Source organism: Grammomys surdaster, unplaced genomic scaffold (assembly GCF_004785775.1).
Source record: "Grammomys surdaster isolate TR1022 unplaced genomic scaffold, NIH_TR_1.0 125985, whole genome shotgun sequence".
NCBI lineage: Eukaryota > Metazoa > Chordata > Mammalia > Rodentia > Muridae > Grammomys > Grammomys surdaster.
The window spans coordinates 3,822,954-3,841,795 of NW_021620801.1; the positions used below are offsets into that span (position 1 = coordinate 3,822,954).

At 40.3% G+C, this 18,842-nt stretch overlaps 1 pseudogene; it reads left to right on the forward strand.

The window, feature by feature from the left end:
- Nucleotides 1-426: 426 nt before the first annotated feature.
- Nucleotides 427-847, forward strand: LOC114609887 (annotated as a pseudogene).
- Nucleotides 848-18,842: the final 17,995 nt, after the last annotated feature.

Below are 18,842 nucleotides of genomic sequence, written 5' to 3' on the forward strand. Positions count from 1 at the left end.
GTCAGGGAAATGCAAATCAAGACAACCCTGAGATTCCATCTCACACCAGTCAGAATGGCTAAGAATAAAAACTCAGGTGATAGTAGATGCTGGCGAGGGTGTGGAGAAAGAGGAACACTCCTCCATTGTTGGTGGGACTGCAAGATGGTGCAACTACTTTGGAAATCAGTCTGGCGGTTCCTCAGAAAATTGGACATAGCATTACCTGAGGATCCAGCTATACCACTCCTAGGCATATACCCAGAAGATGCTTGGACATATAATAAGGACATATGCACAACTATGTTCATAGCAGCCTTATTTATAATAGCCAGGAGCTGGAAAGAACCCAGATGTCCTTCAACTGAGGAATGGATTCAAAAAATGTGGGTCTCTTGCTGCAGCAACGCGAGTGGGAGCACCTGGAGCTCAAGCTCTGAACGAGAATCCACGAGTTGTAAGAAAATGGCAGACAAGCCGGACATGGGGGAAATCACCAGCTTCGATAAGGCCAAGCTGAAGAAAACCGAGACGCAGGAGAAAAACACCCTGCCGACCAAAGAGACCATTGAACAGGAAAAGAGGAGTGAAATCTCCTAAAAGCCTAAGAAGATTTCCCCATCCCACCCCACCCCGTCATCTCCAAGACCCCCTCGTGATGTGGAGGAAGAGCCACCTGCAAGATGGACGCGAGCCACAAGCTGCACTGTGAACCCAGGCACTCCGTGCCGATGCCACCGGCCCGCGGGTCTCTGAAGGGGACCCCCACTAATCGGACTGCCAAATTTCACCGGTTTGCCCTGGGATATTATAGAAAATTATTCGTATGATTGATGAAAATAAAACACACCTCGTGGCAAAAAAAAAATGTGGTATATTTACACAATGGAGTATTACTCAGCTATTAAAAACAATGAATTCGAGAGTTTCCTAGGTAAATGGATGGAACTAGAAATTATCATCCTGAGTGAGGTAAGCCAATCACAAAAGAACACACATGGTATTCACTCACTGATTATTGGATATTAGCCCAGAACCTTGAAATGCCCAAGATCCAACTCACAAATCACATGAAGCTCATGAAGAAGGAAGACCAAGTGGGGGTGATTCGGTCCTTCTTAGAAGGAGCAACAAAATACTCAAGGGAGCAAATATGGAGACAAAGTGAGGGACAGAAACTGAAGGAGGGGCCGTCTCAAGACCACTCCACCTGAGTATCCATCCCATGTGCAGTCACCAAAGGTAGATGCTGATGTGGAAGTCAGGAAGTGCATGCTGATAAGAGCCTGATATAGATGTCTCCTCAGAGGTCTGCAAGAGTCTGACATATTCACAGGCAGATGATCACAACTAGCCATTGAACTGATCATGGGGTTCCCAATGGAGGAGTTAGAGTGAGGACTGAAGGAGCTGAAAGGGTTTGTGGCCCCATGAGGAGAGCAACAGTACCAACCAACCACAGCTCCCAGGGTCTAAACCACCAGGCTGGGAGCACTTAGGGAGGGGTCCATGGCTTCAGCTGTATATGTAAGAGTGGAGGGCCCTGCTGGGCATAGGTGGGAGAAGAGATCCTTGGCCTCATGAAGGCTGGATGCCCCAGTGGGTGGGAATTTGAGGGTGGGGAGGTGGGAGTGGGGGGAGGGTAGGTAGGTGTACATCCACAGAGAAGCAGGAGGAGGGGTGAGGGGATAGGGGGGTTCCTGGGTGGGTGGGGGATGGGGGATATGAAATGTAAATAAAACATCCAATAAAAAAATAAAATTAAATTTAAAAAAGAGAAAAAAGTTTATATTGACTGTGTGACTGCTGTAAATTGCCTTTATTATGTTGAGGTCTCTCTCTTATAGTCCTAGTCTCTCTAGGACTTTTATCATGAAGTGTGTTAGATTTTTCCAAAATCTTTTTGGCATCTAATAAGATGATAATGTAGTTTTTGTCTTTCAATTTGTTTATGTGAATTACATTCCTAGATTTACATATGATGGATCATCCCTGCATCTCTGAAATGAAATCTACTTGATCATGATGGGTGATCTCTTTTATGTGTTCTTAGATTCAGTTTACAAGTATTTTTATAAAAATAACTTTTATTCCAAGGTAAGTGTTGTCTTGGAGGCTTACTGCTGGACAAGCTCACTTTTTCTAGTTTTTCTGAATGTTGGCTGGCTGGTCCAACGCAGTGTTCTGGCTCAAACTCCTCTCCAGCCTGACTGACTGAATCTGGCTTCTCTCAGCTTCTAAATGAATTGCTCTACTTGGCCTCAAACTAACTTTGGCAACTTGTTCTACTCTCCTGGTTCCACCTTATTTTCTGGCTTCAACTGTCCTCTGCTAACCTGCACTGAACTTCATGAACTCACAATCTCAACTCCACTGCACTGCACTCACGACAAACTGATTCCCCTCTCTCCCTTTGCTGCTCTTAAATAGCTTCTCTTTTCTGTGCTATTCTCCGGAGAGTTGGGTGTATCCTATCCCTGGCTCATTCTGTCAAACCTTTCTCTGATTTATTACTATGTCTACCTATCAATTAGATGTCACTTTCAAATACGGCTGCTTCCTTCTACAAACTAACTTTACCTACGTTGTTTGGGATTAAAGGTGTGTGTCATGTCTTCATTCCAACCTGATCACAGAGACCTAGAAGGTCTTTGGATGTGTTCTTGCCAGAGTAGCCATTTGTTGCTGGATTAAAACTTCTCTACGCCGGGCGGTGGTGGCGCACGCCTTTAATCCCAGCACTTGGGAGGCAGAGGCAGGCGGATTTCTGAGTTCGAGAGTTCGAGGCTAGCCTGGTCTACAGCGTGAGTTCCAGGACAGCCAGGGCTACACAGAGAAACCCTGTCTCGAAAAAAAAACCAAAAAAAAAAAAAAAAACTTCTCTACGTATTTTACTGAGTATTTTTACATCTGTGTTCATACTGAAAATTGATCTGCAATTCTCTCTTTGCTGAGTCTTTATGTGGCTTAGATATCAGAATAATTGTGGCCTCATAAAAAGAATTGGGCAATGATTCTTCCATTTCTACTTAGCGAAATAATTTGAGGAATATTGACATTAACTAATCTTTGAAAGTCTGGTTGGTAGAATTCTTTGCAAAAACCATCTGGCCCTGAACTTATTTTCTTTTCACTAGATGTTAAAAGTTGATTTAAATTGCTTATCTGATCTTGATTTAATTTTGGTAGGTGGTATATAACAATAACCTTTTTTAAATTAGATTTTCCATATTGGTGAAGTACATTCTTATGAATCTTTGGATTTCATCAGTGTCTGTCATGCCCCACCTCTTTTATCTCTAATTTTGTTAGATTGGATCTTCTCTCTAAGCCTTTTAGTTAACTTGGTTAATCTTACTTATTAGTATGTCTTAAAGAACCAACTCTTTGTTTCATTGAATCTTTGTATGTTTGTTTGTTTTGTTTGTTCCTATTTTATTGATTTCAGTTCTGGGCTTGATTGAGTCCTGTTATCTACTCTTTTGAGTGTGATTTCTTCTTTTTGTGCTAGAGTTTCAGGTGTGCTGTTATGTTACTGATCTCTTCAGTTATTTTTTAGGTAGGCACTTAGTGCTATGAACTTGCCTCTTAACACTTCCTTTGTAGGGTAAACCATGAGTTAGGGTATGTTGTACTTCCATTTTCATTAAATTCTAAAACATCTTTAATATCTTTCTTAATTTCTGTCTTGATCTACTTTTCATTCAATTGTGGGTTGTTCAGTATCCATGAATTTGTAAGCTTTCCATTGTTCCTGCTCTTGTTAGTGGTCAGTTTTAACATGTGGTGGTAAAATAGAATGCAGGACATTATTTCAATTTTCTTGTATCTATCTGTTGAGACTTGCTTTGTGTCTAAGAATGTGGTTAATTTTGGAGAAAGTTTCACAAACTTCTGAGAAGGAGGTATAAGGTTGTGTTTGGGTGAAATGTTCTATAAATGTCTGTTAGGGCTGTTTGTTTTATATAATCAGCTAGAGCTACCATTTCTCTGGTTTTTGTCTGGAAGCATTATCCATTAGCAAGAATACAGTATTGAAATCATCCACTATCATTTTATGAGAAACATTATATGATTTTAGCTGCAGTAGTGTTTCTTTTGTGAGCTTAGATATCCTTGTGCTTATTGCATATATGTTTAGACCTACAATGTCCTCTTGGTGGATTTTTCCTGTGATGAGTATGTAGTGTCCTTCCCTACCTTTTCTGATTAGTTTTGGCTTGAAGTCTTTTTTGTCAGATATTAAAATGGCTATTCCAGCTTACTTATTATGTTTATTTTCATGAAATATTTTTCCATCTTTTTCCCCAGGCATGATGCCTATCCTTGATATTAAGTTTAGGGTTTTCTTAGTGTAGCAGAAGGACAGATCTTGTATTTCTATCGCATTTGTTAGTCTGTGCCTTTTTATTGGGAAACTGAAACCACTGATGTTGAGAAATATAAATAATCAGTGTTTGTTTACTTCTGTTATTTTGTTGTGGTGACATGTGGGGGTTTTTTTCCCTTTTGATTGCTGGTCTGAGATTATTTATTCCCTGTGTTTTCTTGGGTGTGGTTAACTTCTGCCGGTGAAAGTTTTCCTTCCAGCACTTCTGTAAAACCAGATTTGTAGATAGATATTACTTAAACTTGGTTCTATTGTGGAGTGACTTTCCTTCTCCATCTATTGTTATTGAAAGTTTTGCTGGGTATAATAGTCTAGTATGAAATGTGTGATCTCTTAGAGTTTATAGAACATCTTTCCAGGCCTTTTGGGCTCTTAGAGTCTCCACTGAAAAGTCAAGTGTTAGTCTACTAGATCTACTTTCATATGCTACTTGGTCGTTTTCCCTTTCAGCTTTTTTATTCTTTCTTCTGTACATTAGTACTTTATTATGTGCCAAGGGGACTTTCTATTATGGTCCAGTCTATTTGATGTTCTATATGCTTCTTGTACCTTAACAGGCATCTCCTTCTTTAGCTTGGTAAAACTTTTCTTTTATTATTTTGTTGAAAATACTTTCTATATCATTGATCTGTATTTCTTCTCCTGCCTCTATTCATAATATTCTTAGATTTGGTATTTTCAAAATGTTCCAGATTTCCTGGATGTTTTGTGCCTAGATTTTTTTTTTTTTAGATTTAAAATTTTTTCTTTAACCAAAGTATTCATTTCTTCTATCGTGTCTTCAATGCCTGAGAGTCTATCTTCTAACTCTTGCATTCTATTGGTGAGGATTAACTCTGAAGTTTTGTTTGACTTCATAAATTCATTTTTTTTCAGTTTTATGTCAGTTTTGGTTTTCTTTAGTGGTTTTATTTCTAATTACATATCTTGAACTGTTTTCCTCATGTAATTTCACTGTTTGTATTTTTTCATAGATTTCATTAATAGGTTTACTCAGCCTTTTGAAGGTCCTTGAATGTATTTATGACAGCTATTTTTAAATGCTTGACTTGTGCTTCAGATACATTGCATTTCTCAGGGCTGACTGTTGTAGGTTGCTTTGTTCAGGTAGAGACATATTTTCCTAGATATTATTGATTGAGGTTTTATTCTGATGTAAAGGCATTTGGATTCAGGATGATTGTAATTCTGGGTGTTGATATCTGTTCTTGTCTTTGTTGGGTGGGTGTTCCATTCCTTGGTTTCTGTTGCCCTCTTTCAATCTTAGGAGACTAGAGTGGCTGGTAGGGAGTGGCTCTGAGTCTCTGTCAGGGATGGTCATTAGATGTCCAAGTAGAACTTGTTTCTGAGTATTGATAGCTAACCCACAGAAATAGGGGTGGCTTGGAAGAGCAGTTGCTGAGAGGGTCCACAGGAGAGAGAAAAGCTGGGTTTGCCATGAAGATCTATAAAGTCTCCATGGGGTGAAGGCAGAGAGGGATAACAGACCTGTGCAGTTGGTCTGCTTCAAAGATGGAAATGATTCTGAGGAACTGGAAATGAAAATCAAGAAGAGTGAAGATCACCTACCTGATTCCCAGGTTGGCTTGGTCAGCAGGTTTCCAGGTAGAGAGTGTTCTTGGGTACTGGCAGTTAAGAGAAAGGGGTGGGGAAAGGGGGAAGGCTAACTGAAATCCATGGAGTCCCTGAGAATGGAGGCAGAGACGAAGGAGAGACATCATAGGTATTCCTATACAGGGATGGGGATAAGACTGGAGAATTGGCATTGGAGAACAGGAAACAAGATTGCACACCTAATTCCCAGGCCAGAGTGGCTAGTGTGCTGCTAGGTAGAGAGTGCCTCTGAGTACTGGGAGCTGAGACCTTGAGTTAAGTTCTTCTACTGAAGCACAGAAAAGAAGATGGATCCATCTTACACGGTTGCACTAAACCCAACTATATTCAAAGATTTAACTATTCAGCTAGAATGTAATCTGATTAGATACTCAAAACACGACCAATTTCCCAATACTCTTGGTTCCATTTCTCAGCTGGCTCCCTGATATAGCCCAGAGCACAACATAGCTAACAGTATTCTATTAGTTAGAATTGAGCTGCCAAGCTCAGCTCACAGTCACATTTACAAGAGGGGAAAGATTTTAGAAGAACATTGTGAGAAGACAGAGAAAGGAAAAAACACCCATCTAGCTTCACTGTGGAAAGGCTCGATGGTATCACTATCTGAAACTCTAGTTTAACTACTAATGCTTAAGACAAGAATTGTGACCATCTCTTGCTATTGTAATGCATTCAGTAAGCCCCCAATATCTGCTAATTCACTAAAAGGGAAAAATGTTTATTTCAATCATGACTAGAGGCAGGTGTTCAGTCACATTAACAATCTCCACAGATACAACAAGTGGGGATTGAGACAGATAGCTGAGTAACTCAGCAAAGCGCTCTTTCGCTTTAATGACTTGCAGATGATGTAGAGATTTTTGTCTGTGGGGAGACTTTTCCCCCACTATAGAAAGCAGCAGGCTTTCTCATAGACTTTTTTTCTTCCTACATTCAGCTTTGAATTTCTCCCAGATGGCTCTGAGCCCCTCACAGAAGCAGGTTGTCACCATTTCTCTTTTTGAGGGTGTAAGACATTGTTCCTGTCTTAACTAGTCTCATAAATAGTGACTTAACAAGCACTAATGCCTGATTTCTTCCAGGCTGTGCCTAAGTATCATCTCAACCCAAAAAGGAAATTCAAAGGCCCATTTCTAACCTACAGTAAAGTGCATAGCAAGCTCAAGGACTCAACTGCATAAAATCTATAGAACCTGAAGATAAAAGCAAATGTCAAATCCAAAAGCTTCTCCATCCTTCCCGAGAAGGAGAATTTTATTTCTCAACAGACTTTCTAACAAACAGAAACTTCTGTCAGGACACTTCACTCCACTCCACTTCTTTAGGATCAACCCAAAAACAAATTTCTTTTATTTTAAAAAGTCAAAATGTTCTCAAGAGGGAAAGTATCTGAAGCATAATTTATCCAGTTTGCACCACTAGTTACATCCAGTGTTCAAAATGACTTTCAAATAATACTAAGCCTTTCATTATATTTGTGGCAATGGTTCAAAAATATGACTCAGCCTCTTTTGAGAGCTTTTATTCCCTCTACTACCATCTCATCCTTTTCTAAGTTAAGAAATATGCCATTTTAATTACAGAGGAAGTGACTGTGAAAACCCAAGCCCTGACTATTTTTATAAACTGAAACCTCCTAAGACACAAATTGCCAGCATGGCCCACACGTACTATGCTAATAATAGACCAGGCCCAGCAGCAAGAAAGGAACATCACCAAGACACAAATAGAGAGCAGACATGTCTACAGTGTCTAAAAAACAAAGGCCAAATGGATCTGGCCTTTTCCCCCTTTACAATTCCCATTACTGTGGTAGTTTCAATAGATGCACTCCATTTTACAATTAGTGTTTAAAATAGGTAGGTGACACATTACAGTATTTACTTGCAGGATATGAGATCTGGTATTATATAAGACACAACAGTTTCGTTCTACAAACAAATGAGTAACCCTTGCTCTTCTACATCACAACTTATTCCTAAGCCATTACAGAACATATAGAACACACAGTTGCTCCAGTCCAGAGGCAGAGATCAGTAGTATAGAATTTCATGATTCTGCAGTAGACTAGGAAAGGAGCAGAGAACACAGTCCATGAGATTGTGCCTTAACAGCAGAGGGTCCCAAAACTAAGAAGGGCCAGTTATAATGGCTACACTAGACTGCTGCTTTGTGAGAAAGGGCATGGGGCAGGAAGCCTCAGTGGCACCAGGTAATCTCACCCTGCTCATGAAACTCTGAGTGAGGAGACCTCTTTGCACCCACAGCCCTGACAGCCTTGGAAAACTTCAATACGAGGGAATCCAAGACCACCCTTCTTTGTGTTTCTAATCTCTCATGCATACTTCGTCCCTCTGATGCCACTGTAAAGATTTCTGTCTTGGGCCACACAAAGTTGCAATCCAAAGGAGTCTTCAAAAAGGAGAAAAATATCCATTAATCAAAGAGAAATAGAGATGACAAGATAAATTCACAGAGCCCTCCAGGGTTGGGCTTTCCAGATGCCAGCAAATAGAATTGCTGCCCCCATCCGCTCACCAAACAAACACAGATGCTTTCTAACCCAAAGCCTTTGTGACTGCAATAAAGCTGCAGCATTGATTTTTCCCAAGTAAAAAGTAAAGTAACAAAAGTGCATCAGAGACACAGACAATGCAAAGCACTAAAGCTAGCAAAATCCAAAGTCAGAGGATCTTGAGAAGTCAGTATGAGATTGTCTCAGGATTTATTTATTCTATGGTCACTAGCCAGGTGTTGGCAGGAATCCTTATAAACATTACAAGATAAGAGTGAAATCCATTTATGATCAAAGGCTACTGTATCGTTACAACACACTCCATAACTGCTGTAGATGGGATATGATTTGTCTCACTGAGTTCATGCAGGAATTTAAATCCCCAAGTCATGTTAACATTATGAAGAACAGTAAGCTTTCATCTAAGTGTGGTGCTTAAAAGTGGGGTCTTTATGAAGTGACCCTTCATAAAGGATCCTTCCTACAGTCGGTCCTTAAGCACAAACCCAGTGACGGAATCCTAGTACCTTCATAATGCAAGGAGAACGACAACAGAGTTTCAGAGAAACACATGAGCCAACACACCTTATCTCTTGGACTGTGGTATTCTAGACACCCCAGGAATTTTCCAGCAGATACCAAGACAAGGACATCTACTTGATCTTAGACTTGGGAACTCCCAGAACCACAAGTCAAGTTGGAATTCTTTTCGGATTGGACAGGTGCTCGAAATTGAACCTGGGTCCTCTGGAGAAGCAACCAGTGCTCTGAACCACTGAGCAACTCTCCTGGCCCAGAAATTCTTTTTTTTATAAATGCATCCTGCACGAGATGTTTTTTTTTAAGTAGTGGAGAGCTAAATGACATGGTTTCTATAGCACTGATAAGATGTTGGGGATGCAGAGAGGAAAGAATAAACAACTGTTAGAGAGGCTTCCTGGAGGTAGCCACTGACATGGACCTCCGTGACTAACAGTAAATATCAACAAGGAAAGCTAAACACAGTTCTTTGAACAGAAAAAAAAAAGTCACCTTGGTTTTCACAAGGACCTGAATAATATTTTTTATTCCTACATCTCCATTTTCATCCACCATGCTACCTGTCAAATTTCTAATGCAATGCAGAAAGCTACAACTGAATGTTCAACTTGAAGAAAGGTTGTTTATGTGTCCTTACTATACTTTTATAAGTCTTATCTTCCAGAAACAAATTGTCCCTCACTACCATGTCCCTCACTACACTTTAGGCATGTCATTGCTTTTTGACAGCACCCCCCTACATTTGTGAACAATCAGTTTCAAGAATAAAGCACAATAAGTAAAATTAGACCAGAAATACCTGATGAGCTCTGCAAGGACGCATCAAGAATTGCAACTACCGCCATAAAACCTGCTATGACTCATTTATGTCACAGATATCCCACGAGTTTTACATTGCCCTCTTTTCTTTTAATTTGTTAATAAAAAATACACAGAAGGTGCTATGCAAGCTGATAAATAAGTAAAGAATAAGTCATTCTAACCAGTTGTTCTATCATATTGTGAACCACAATAGTAACCACCCTTGCAAGAGTCCCCTAAATGAGCAATGCTGCCACTCTTATCTTAGTGGTAACTAAAAGTTATCTAATTTAACTTAAGTCCAGCTCATCAGGAAGGCAACTGTGCCTAGTACTAGAAGCCTAGGCAACTACCTATGGCTAGTGATTGGACTCTTTGAGGAAAGTATACTAACTCCCCTGGACTGGACAAGGATAATTCCTAGTTGGACTCCTCAGTTTTATCCTTATACTCAAAGATAAGGATGTAGCTCTCATGCTTCATCAAAGAAGCTTTTCTTTGTAGCAAAAAGAGGTCATCAGAGAAAACCACAACTATTCACAACTTAGGAGGAAGGGGAACTGGTCATGGAATAGCCAGTCCCAATCAATACACAATTCCTGTACCTAAGATTTGGGGAACATCTCAGAAGAGGGGGCGAAAAGATTGTAATACCCAGAGAACCAGGAAGTCTGCCACAAGATGCAGTCTCCTAATAATGACAGGGAAGCTATACCACTATACTACAACAATATGGGGACTACCTAAAGAAGTCCCCAACAATGACACACCAATAGACATGCTAACATGGAAGCGGATGATGTCAAGGGACCTCACTGCTAGACAAAGAACTTCAGACAAACAGACTGCCAGGAGAGGGAAGCAGTCTTCCCCAGAGATGAGTCCCTTAATTGGTTATCTAATATCACGTGGTCAGACCTGAAATCATGCACATACAAGCAACACTGAACCAACTCAGAAGGTTGTATTTATATATTAATGCACATATATTAATAATAATTAAAGAAAAAGAGGACAGGGATTTAAAGGAAGTCAGGAAAGCGACATGGGGAAGGTTAGAGGAAGGAAAGTATAGGAGGGAGATAATATGATTATATTTAATTAAATTAAAAAAATAAAGTCGCTATGGAAATATTTTTTAAATACCAAAAGAAATCAATTTGAGCAACAAGTTCCTGTGGCTTAAAAAGACTTTCTTAACAAAGATCTTAGTAGAGAACTCAGTCTCCTTGAGAAGAGTTGTGGAATGGCAGCCAGAACAGATTTGCTAGCCTGCTGAAGGGGGTCTGATTAAAAACAGAAACAAATTCCTAGATTCCCAAATATGGGTTCCAGATACACCACAAAGGAACAAAAATGGAAGCCTCCTTTCTCCCTCAGAATCCCCAGTTGATGACATTGGGTCATTTATCCTTTAACTTTAAGAAGGCTTGAAATAATTCCCACATGTGTATAATAAGTACAGGGTTGATATTGGTGTTTCTGTAATCCATAAGATATGGGTGACTGTATGAACTTAGAATCCTAAAAGAAATAGCATTAATAATTAACATCAGTGATTATAATTCTCACAATGAAGTCCTCATGTTGGGGTGAATATCATGGTTTTCCTGGATCTAACGGGAGTCCAGGCTCCTCACCAGTCAGGGATAATTGGAGAAACTTAATGAGGATATAGAGTAATCTTACATCAATGCCAACTTTCCTGATTCTGTCAACTGTAGTTTGGCTGTGTCAAAGAACACCCTTTATCTTTGGGAATACACATAGATGTATTTAGGAGCAAGTGGCATGGTCCCTGCATGCCATGGTCACTCCCGTATGGCTCTGAAAATAACATGCAATAAGTAATAAGTAATGCATGACCTGCTTCCTTCACTCACCTGCTTCCAGTGTGACTTCAGACTTCACTCAGGGAGCCTTTGTGTCAGTCAAGGTCTAAGAACTCTGCAGAAGATGAAGGTGAAGTCATTAGAGTCCCACCTCAGGCCAGTGGGTTAACTCAGGAATAGATCCATTTGTACTCTGTGAGTAGGAAGCAAATAGGTTGGGAAGGGCAAAGGAGTAGGTGAGAAAGTGTTGGGACCGGCTTAGCCCACAGAAGGCTTTATTTATGTGGGGGACAGTAAGGAAGGTCAGTGTGGCGAGAAAGCAGATCCTACCAGCAGAACAGTGGCTAGGGGCACAACAGGGATTCTAGAAACACGGTTTCCCATCACTGACAGTCTCTCAGACAAGTCAACTTACATGAAGAAAAAGTCTGTTTTGACTCACATTCCAGAGGTCTCATAGTGCCCTGGTACCATTGTTTTGGGGCTCTGGAGCTAATGTATCACAGCCAGAGCGCCTAGCAGAAGAAATGCCATGGCAGTGGAAAGCAGAAGAGGAAAGTGCAGGAGTCCCACGATCCCTCTGTATCCTAAAGGTTCTATCCTTCCCCCAAAGCACCATAAGTTAATGGGCAAACCTTCATCACATGGCCACTGGGATTCACTTAAAACCCAGCCATTACAGGGAGTGTCCTCGGAAGATGGTCTCAGATGGCAGAGAGCAAATGCACTCAGTCCAAATGGAGAGACTGGGAGTACACTTGACAGTCGATGGAAACAAGGCTAACAAGGAAAGACAGGCCCTAAGGCCACATGGCCTTATAGCTAAGTATTTTCAATTTTATTCTGGATAATAGGAGGTTAAAACTCTTGAGAAAGTAGCTGTTTCCTTCTGTGACTGAGAATCGTGCCTTGAGAGCCCTTTGTAAAATTTTACTTTGTATATAGTTCACATTAAATAACACATCTGATACATCTACTAGTCTAAAGTGAAGATATTTTAAAAACCAACAAGATTGTGCTGGCATCTTTTCTGTTACTAAAATGCAGGAGAATATGGAGTCCCCATGTGGAGGACTCTCCCTACACTAGAAGGAGAAGCAGGATCCTCAACCTCAAGGTCTTTAATCAAGAATGAAAGAATTCTGTCCAAATCATAATACAGTCATTCTTATCTTGCAAGCACATAAAGTGGCCTCCTATCAACTCCCTGTTCATTGTCTAGGCAAGTTGATAGTAACTGCTGCTTTTTAAACTGTTTTAAGTTATTTGTTGTGTGTGTGTATATGTGGGTGGGTGAGTACATACTCTTGTGTATGCACATGTGTGTACAGGTGTGCATATAAAATCCAGAGGTCAACATTGGGCATCTTACTCTGTTGTCACCATTGTTGGGGTGACAAGTGCATTTGGTCATGCCCAACATCTTTATGTGGGCGCTGAGAATTCAAACTCGGGTCTTCATGCTTGTGCAGTGAGCACTTTACTGATGAGACATTTCCCACAGCTCCCTAACTGCTTCTTTGAGTCATTTCATTATGAGGGTTCCACAGCACATAAAACTCATATCAAACTACTGTATGCTTTTCTCCTGTTAATCTGTCTTATATCAGTTTCATTCTCAGGTACAGATACAACTCTAAGAAAATGAAGACAAAGTTAGAGTATCCCTGTAACACCCAGCAATGGATGAGAGTAGGATGCATTTGCAAAAATAATCATTTAAAACCCCATGCAATTAATTCTACTCAAACTGAAATCTCACATATACATCGTTAAAATTGATTTGAAGGGTGAAAATGTTGGGAAAAATCTTTATTTCAAATACTTTCATATTCTCTTTTATTTAACCCTCAGAACACCCCACATTTAACAAGCAGAACTAAAAGATAAAGCACTTAAAATCAGTCAGTTAATTGGAGTTCTTTGGTCTCAAGCAGCAACAGATGATGTTTAACTTGAGCAGGAAGATAATGGTAATTAAAAACTGGAAGGAAAGTTTACCAGATTAAGAATTTTCAGCAAGAGCCAAGGCTTGGCTGCTAGATGCATTCCAATAGTTATTGATGTCTTGGTCACTTCAGAATACAAAGGCCACGCAGAAATCACTCACAGATGCACTATGCTAAGGAAAGATGTAGCACCTCCACAGTGGATATTCACATCAAAACATCTCCATGGACCAGTGAAAATGGGGAATCTGTCTCTAGAGGATGTGGTGGTCATGGAAACAAGCTACTTATTCCCCTTGCTATAAGGATGTGATTGGCAGCTCCACTCACAGTCTCAGGACCCATCACCATTTTGGGTGGCACATGCACAGTTTCACCTGGACAGTAGCTAAGTACAATTAGCACCATCAGCAAAGTCTCATGTGGAGATGGTCCAAGCCACAACTCATAGCCCTCTGCTATATACCTTCAGCTTGAAAGCTTCTCCAGAACTCTGGCAAAAGCTTTCTTTCATTATGGTAGTTGTTAAAGGTATTCTTTCATCCTTCTTCTCCAGGTGTCAAACCTGAACAAGATCCCTGAACAATCTCCTTCCTCCGACAGATCTCTGTATGTCTAATCAGGACATATGGACAAACCACCCCTTGTACAAAGGCAAATCAAAAGCTGAACTCTCAGCTATACAACCTTAAACTAACATTCTTTTTCCCATGTTCACGGGACTCATGCAGGCAGGGAAAGGTGGTTTCACTGATGATTATACTATAATTATCAGTGTAATTATCAATGTAATTACATTATAATTATAAGAATCCACTGACTCTCAGGAGTCAAATACATGGATTTATCCATGGCAACAAAAAGGCTAGAGATGATGGAGCTGGTGAGACAACTCAATAGATAAAGCTCTTGCTATCCAAGTATGAGAACCTGAAATCAACTCCCAGCACCCATATGGAAGCTGGGCTCTGCAGCACATAGTAAAGTGGCTCCCTAGCTACTCACTGTTCATTGCCTGGGCAAGTAGATAAGTAACTGCTGCTTTTTACATTGTTTTAAGTTTATTTGTTGTGTGCATGTATGTATGAATGGGTGAGTACATGTGGTTGTGGGTGCACATGTGTGTAGATGGGCGTGTAGAATGCAGAGGTCAACACTGGGCATCTTCCTCTATTGTCATCTACTATGTCCTTTGACATGGTCCTTTGCTGAACCTCTGTTATTGCCCTGGTGTTGAAGAAACAGAGACAAAAAGATCTGAGGCATCATGATCAGTCAGTAGAGCAAAATCAGTAAGCTCCAAGTTCAGGGAGAGATCTTGTCTCAAAAATATGGTGGACATCCAACATTGACCCCTGGGATGCACATGGTTGTGCATGAGCGCACACACACACACACACACACACACGCATGCACACTCACATATGCTGGAAAGAAAAATTTTTTAAAACACTAGTTTGTGGGTCATTTTTATTATTTCTCAGATCGTTTGACCCTTTACAGGATTTTGCTCAGATACTGCTATGTTTAACTGGTCAGTACTAACCTGAACACCTGCCTCCTTCATGGCAACTCACCATCTACTGACAACATACGGAGACAGAGAAGAGCCTATTTCTTCCCCCAGATCTCCTGTGTTTTACATGTGCACAAAACAAGGATCAAACCCCTAGTATCAGGCAGCCTGAGCCCTGCTGCTGCTGCTCAGTGAAAGTCTTTTTTTTTAGCTGAAGAAATATCATCAGTCCAGTCCCCCAGAAAGAATGGTACCAAGAGACTGAAGAAGTGAAAGAAAAGCCCACTGTTTCATCACTGTATTTAGTAGCATTTGATAGTGTCCAGGATTTGAAGACTCTGTTTTGTTAGCTCACTTGGAGCTATGTTGAATGAGACATCAGTTCTTTCCACATACCCACCCAATAAAAAGAGATTCTTATAGCATAAGGGTTATTCTTTTAGGAAGACTGAAAGTAGTCATAGCAGAACAAAAGGAATCAATCCAGTGGTACTAGGAGAACTGCTTCATTGAAATCAAAACTTTCCATCCACCTTTAGTAAGCATTCACTGAGAAATTTCTAAAAGAGTAGATGCTAAAGTCATCTTTCTTCAAGTAATTTATAATTTAAATAAAGAAGAGGGGAATTGAGAATGGAACTTACATTTAATGAGTCAGTACCTCCTTTAGAACAGACAAGACACAGATACATGACAACTTCAACAGCAATATAGGAAGAATGATCTCTTATTTTAGGACATACAAAATTAGGTGCAAAACATAAGGTCATGGATGAGTGGTTTTCTGAATATGGTTTCCGGAGCAGCGTCAGCAGGGTCACTTGGAAACTCATTAGAAACACAGTCATTACCACCACTTTGGCTTTCTAAATACTTCAAGGTAAGCCTCAGAAATCTGTTTTTACAGGCACTCAGGGTAGGTTCTGGTGCACATTCAAGTAGATAATAAGAACTTTGAGTTGGACAGTGGTGGTAGTACTGCACACCTTTAATCCCAGTACTTGGGAGGCAGAGGCAGGAGGATCTCTGAGTTAGAGCCAGCTTGGTCTACAGAGTGAGTTCCAGGACAGCCAGGGCTACACAGAGAAATTGTTTCAAAATAAATTAACTTTGAGTCTCCAAGGTAAGGCTGCTAAGGACTGGGCAGTCTCAGAAGACATCTCAAGCTAGATCATGACCTTAGGGCATGGCAACAGGATAGAGAATGTAGGGGTTGGGGGAGCTGAAACAGGGCAGAACCAGGTGAACATTCTTCTAATTGAATCCGCTGCTATTGTTGTCCTTCGTGTCTTGTGGGTTTCATTTAAATATCAAGGGCAAGTCACAAAGTTTTAATTGCACAGGTGAATTAGAGACACTTTACATATAGTTCTCTCAATAGATAACTCAATTTGGTCTTGAGCCCTGATACTTGATCCAGTTTAATCTCTCAGCTGAATCAGTTCCAAGAACCCCTGGGTCCTTAAGCAAATGACATAATACATTCCTAACTCCAGAGGTAAAAGTCCCTAGACAGCCCTTCCCAGCTATTGAACCTTGGCTATCTTAAAAACTGTTTTCAGTGGATTTTGAAAGGACAAACTCACCCAGTAAGGAAGAAAGAGTACATGAATTTTAACCTATCATCCCATAGAGAATCACACATTTTAAAGGATTATTTAAAACTGGGATAGCAGCTTATTCCACAGTTGCAGCTGTAACTTAACAGCCAATTGTAGCCCAGCGTTCTGTGGGAATTTCTAGCTGGCTTGTGCATAGCTCTAAGGCACATGAGCTGCTTCTCAAAATGCCTTTCTTTTTTCCAGCATCATTTGCATTTCATCTGTCAATGTCCTACCCTCCTACAGAGCCATATTTCTTTCACTCCTCAAGGCCCCTGGTGAGAAGAAGCTATAGTTAAAACTTCATAATTGAAACTATACATTATAACAGAAAGATGGTTCTATTCCAAGCCACCAAACGAACTCTGACAAAGAGCACTACCTCTTGAGCAGAGCTAACTGCTCCACTGCTCTGTTGCTCCCTTACTCATTCAATAAACACTTGTAAACACCTGTGGAGAACTCTATTTGGAAGAGACAACACACCACCTACCCTAGTATCCTGCATGTTCACCCACCTCCAAAGTTGATTTAGCTCCTGACCTGGTAGTAGATCAAAGTAGCCATGGTGTAACAACCAAACCCCATTGCCCCAGGGTTTTGTACTTACTACAGGGTTCGCTGTCTGTTCAGCTCTGGATTCCTCGGTTGTGATATAACCTACTTAGGTACCATTTCATCTAAATCCATTACACCCAAACAGAATGCAGAGGTAGCAGAAGTGGCCCGGTTGCTGATATCCCCACTGCTTGCCCTGTAACGAATAATGAACAATGTTGCTCTGATCTCAGATATCTTAACACCTGGAAAATGGTGAAATTTGCTCTTTATCATTTCCTGTCACACTGGGACAGGACTTAATGACACCTATGATGTGTCAGGACCTATGGCTAGCACTGTATTTCTGCATACCAGAACAGAAAAGTGTCCCAATAGGTATAAGGGATGCTTGGATGGGATGTACCCTGGAGGACAACATTCTTCAAGCGAAGTCTTACAAAAACATTTTATATATGTTGATTGAACTCATGAGTAAGTATGCTGCCAATTATATTTGAAAGATTTGTATCTAGCACACATATTTTCTCTGTAAGGCAGGTTAAACTCATCTTACACAGAAAGACATCAGATAATACTTTAGTATACTCTTGGTGGCTGTCCAGGGTAGGTTTAACTATCAAAGGGGGAAGGGGGCTGGAGAAATGGAGTAAAAATCATAATATATGAGTTCTAGATTTTCACTCTGGTTCTGAAGATTGTTAAAATTAAGTATGACCATATACCTATGTTTTATGTGTTCATAAAAATAAATGTATTTGAACTGAAAAGAAAACTATCAAAGTGACACATCCTGGAGTTGCATAAGAAAGAAATCCTGGTTGAAGGGATGCCTAGATCAAACTGGCCTGTGGACATGTCTGTGAGGGCATTTTTTTATAATGCTAATAGATGCAGGAGACCCAGGACACTGTGAGTAGAACCAGTCACTGGGCAAGTGGTACCAAGCTTTAAAAAAAAAACTTTCAAACCATGAGCCTGTGGAGAGCCAGTATTCCTCAGTAGTTCCTACCTCCAAGGTCTTACTTGAATTCCTGTCCTGACTTCCCTCAGTGATGGACTGTAACTTGTAAGGTTACATAAGTGGAAATAAAACCTTTCCTACTCTAAATTGCCTTTGGTTAGAGTGTTTTATCACAGACAAAAAAAAAGGAAGGAAGGAGGGAAGGAGAGAGAGAGGGAGAGAGAGGAAGGAAGGAAGGAAGGAAGGAAGGAAGGAAGGAAGGAAGGAAGGAAGGAAGGAAGGAAGGACAGGATCCTTTTAAATAGAAAAATCAAAAAAAAATCATCAACCAAAAAGATAATAATGTAAAATGCATGGCACAAAATGACCACAAAGGACATTTATTTACAGCATGAACACTGACGAAAAAAGGCAGAACTTGAATGTGACCATGCATTTTAGGTGACTGAATTTTTGTCACTCTAGACATGCTCATTCATGGACTAATAACCATGAATGCACCATGAGCATTGATTTTAGAAGTACAAATGAACACTAGTGTGTAGGCAAATTCACAAGAAGCACAAATGAACACTAGTGT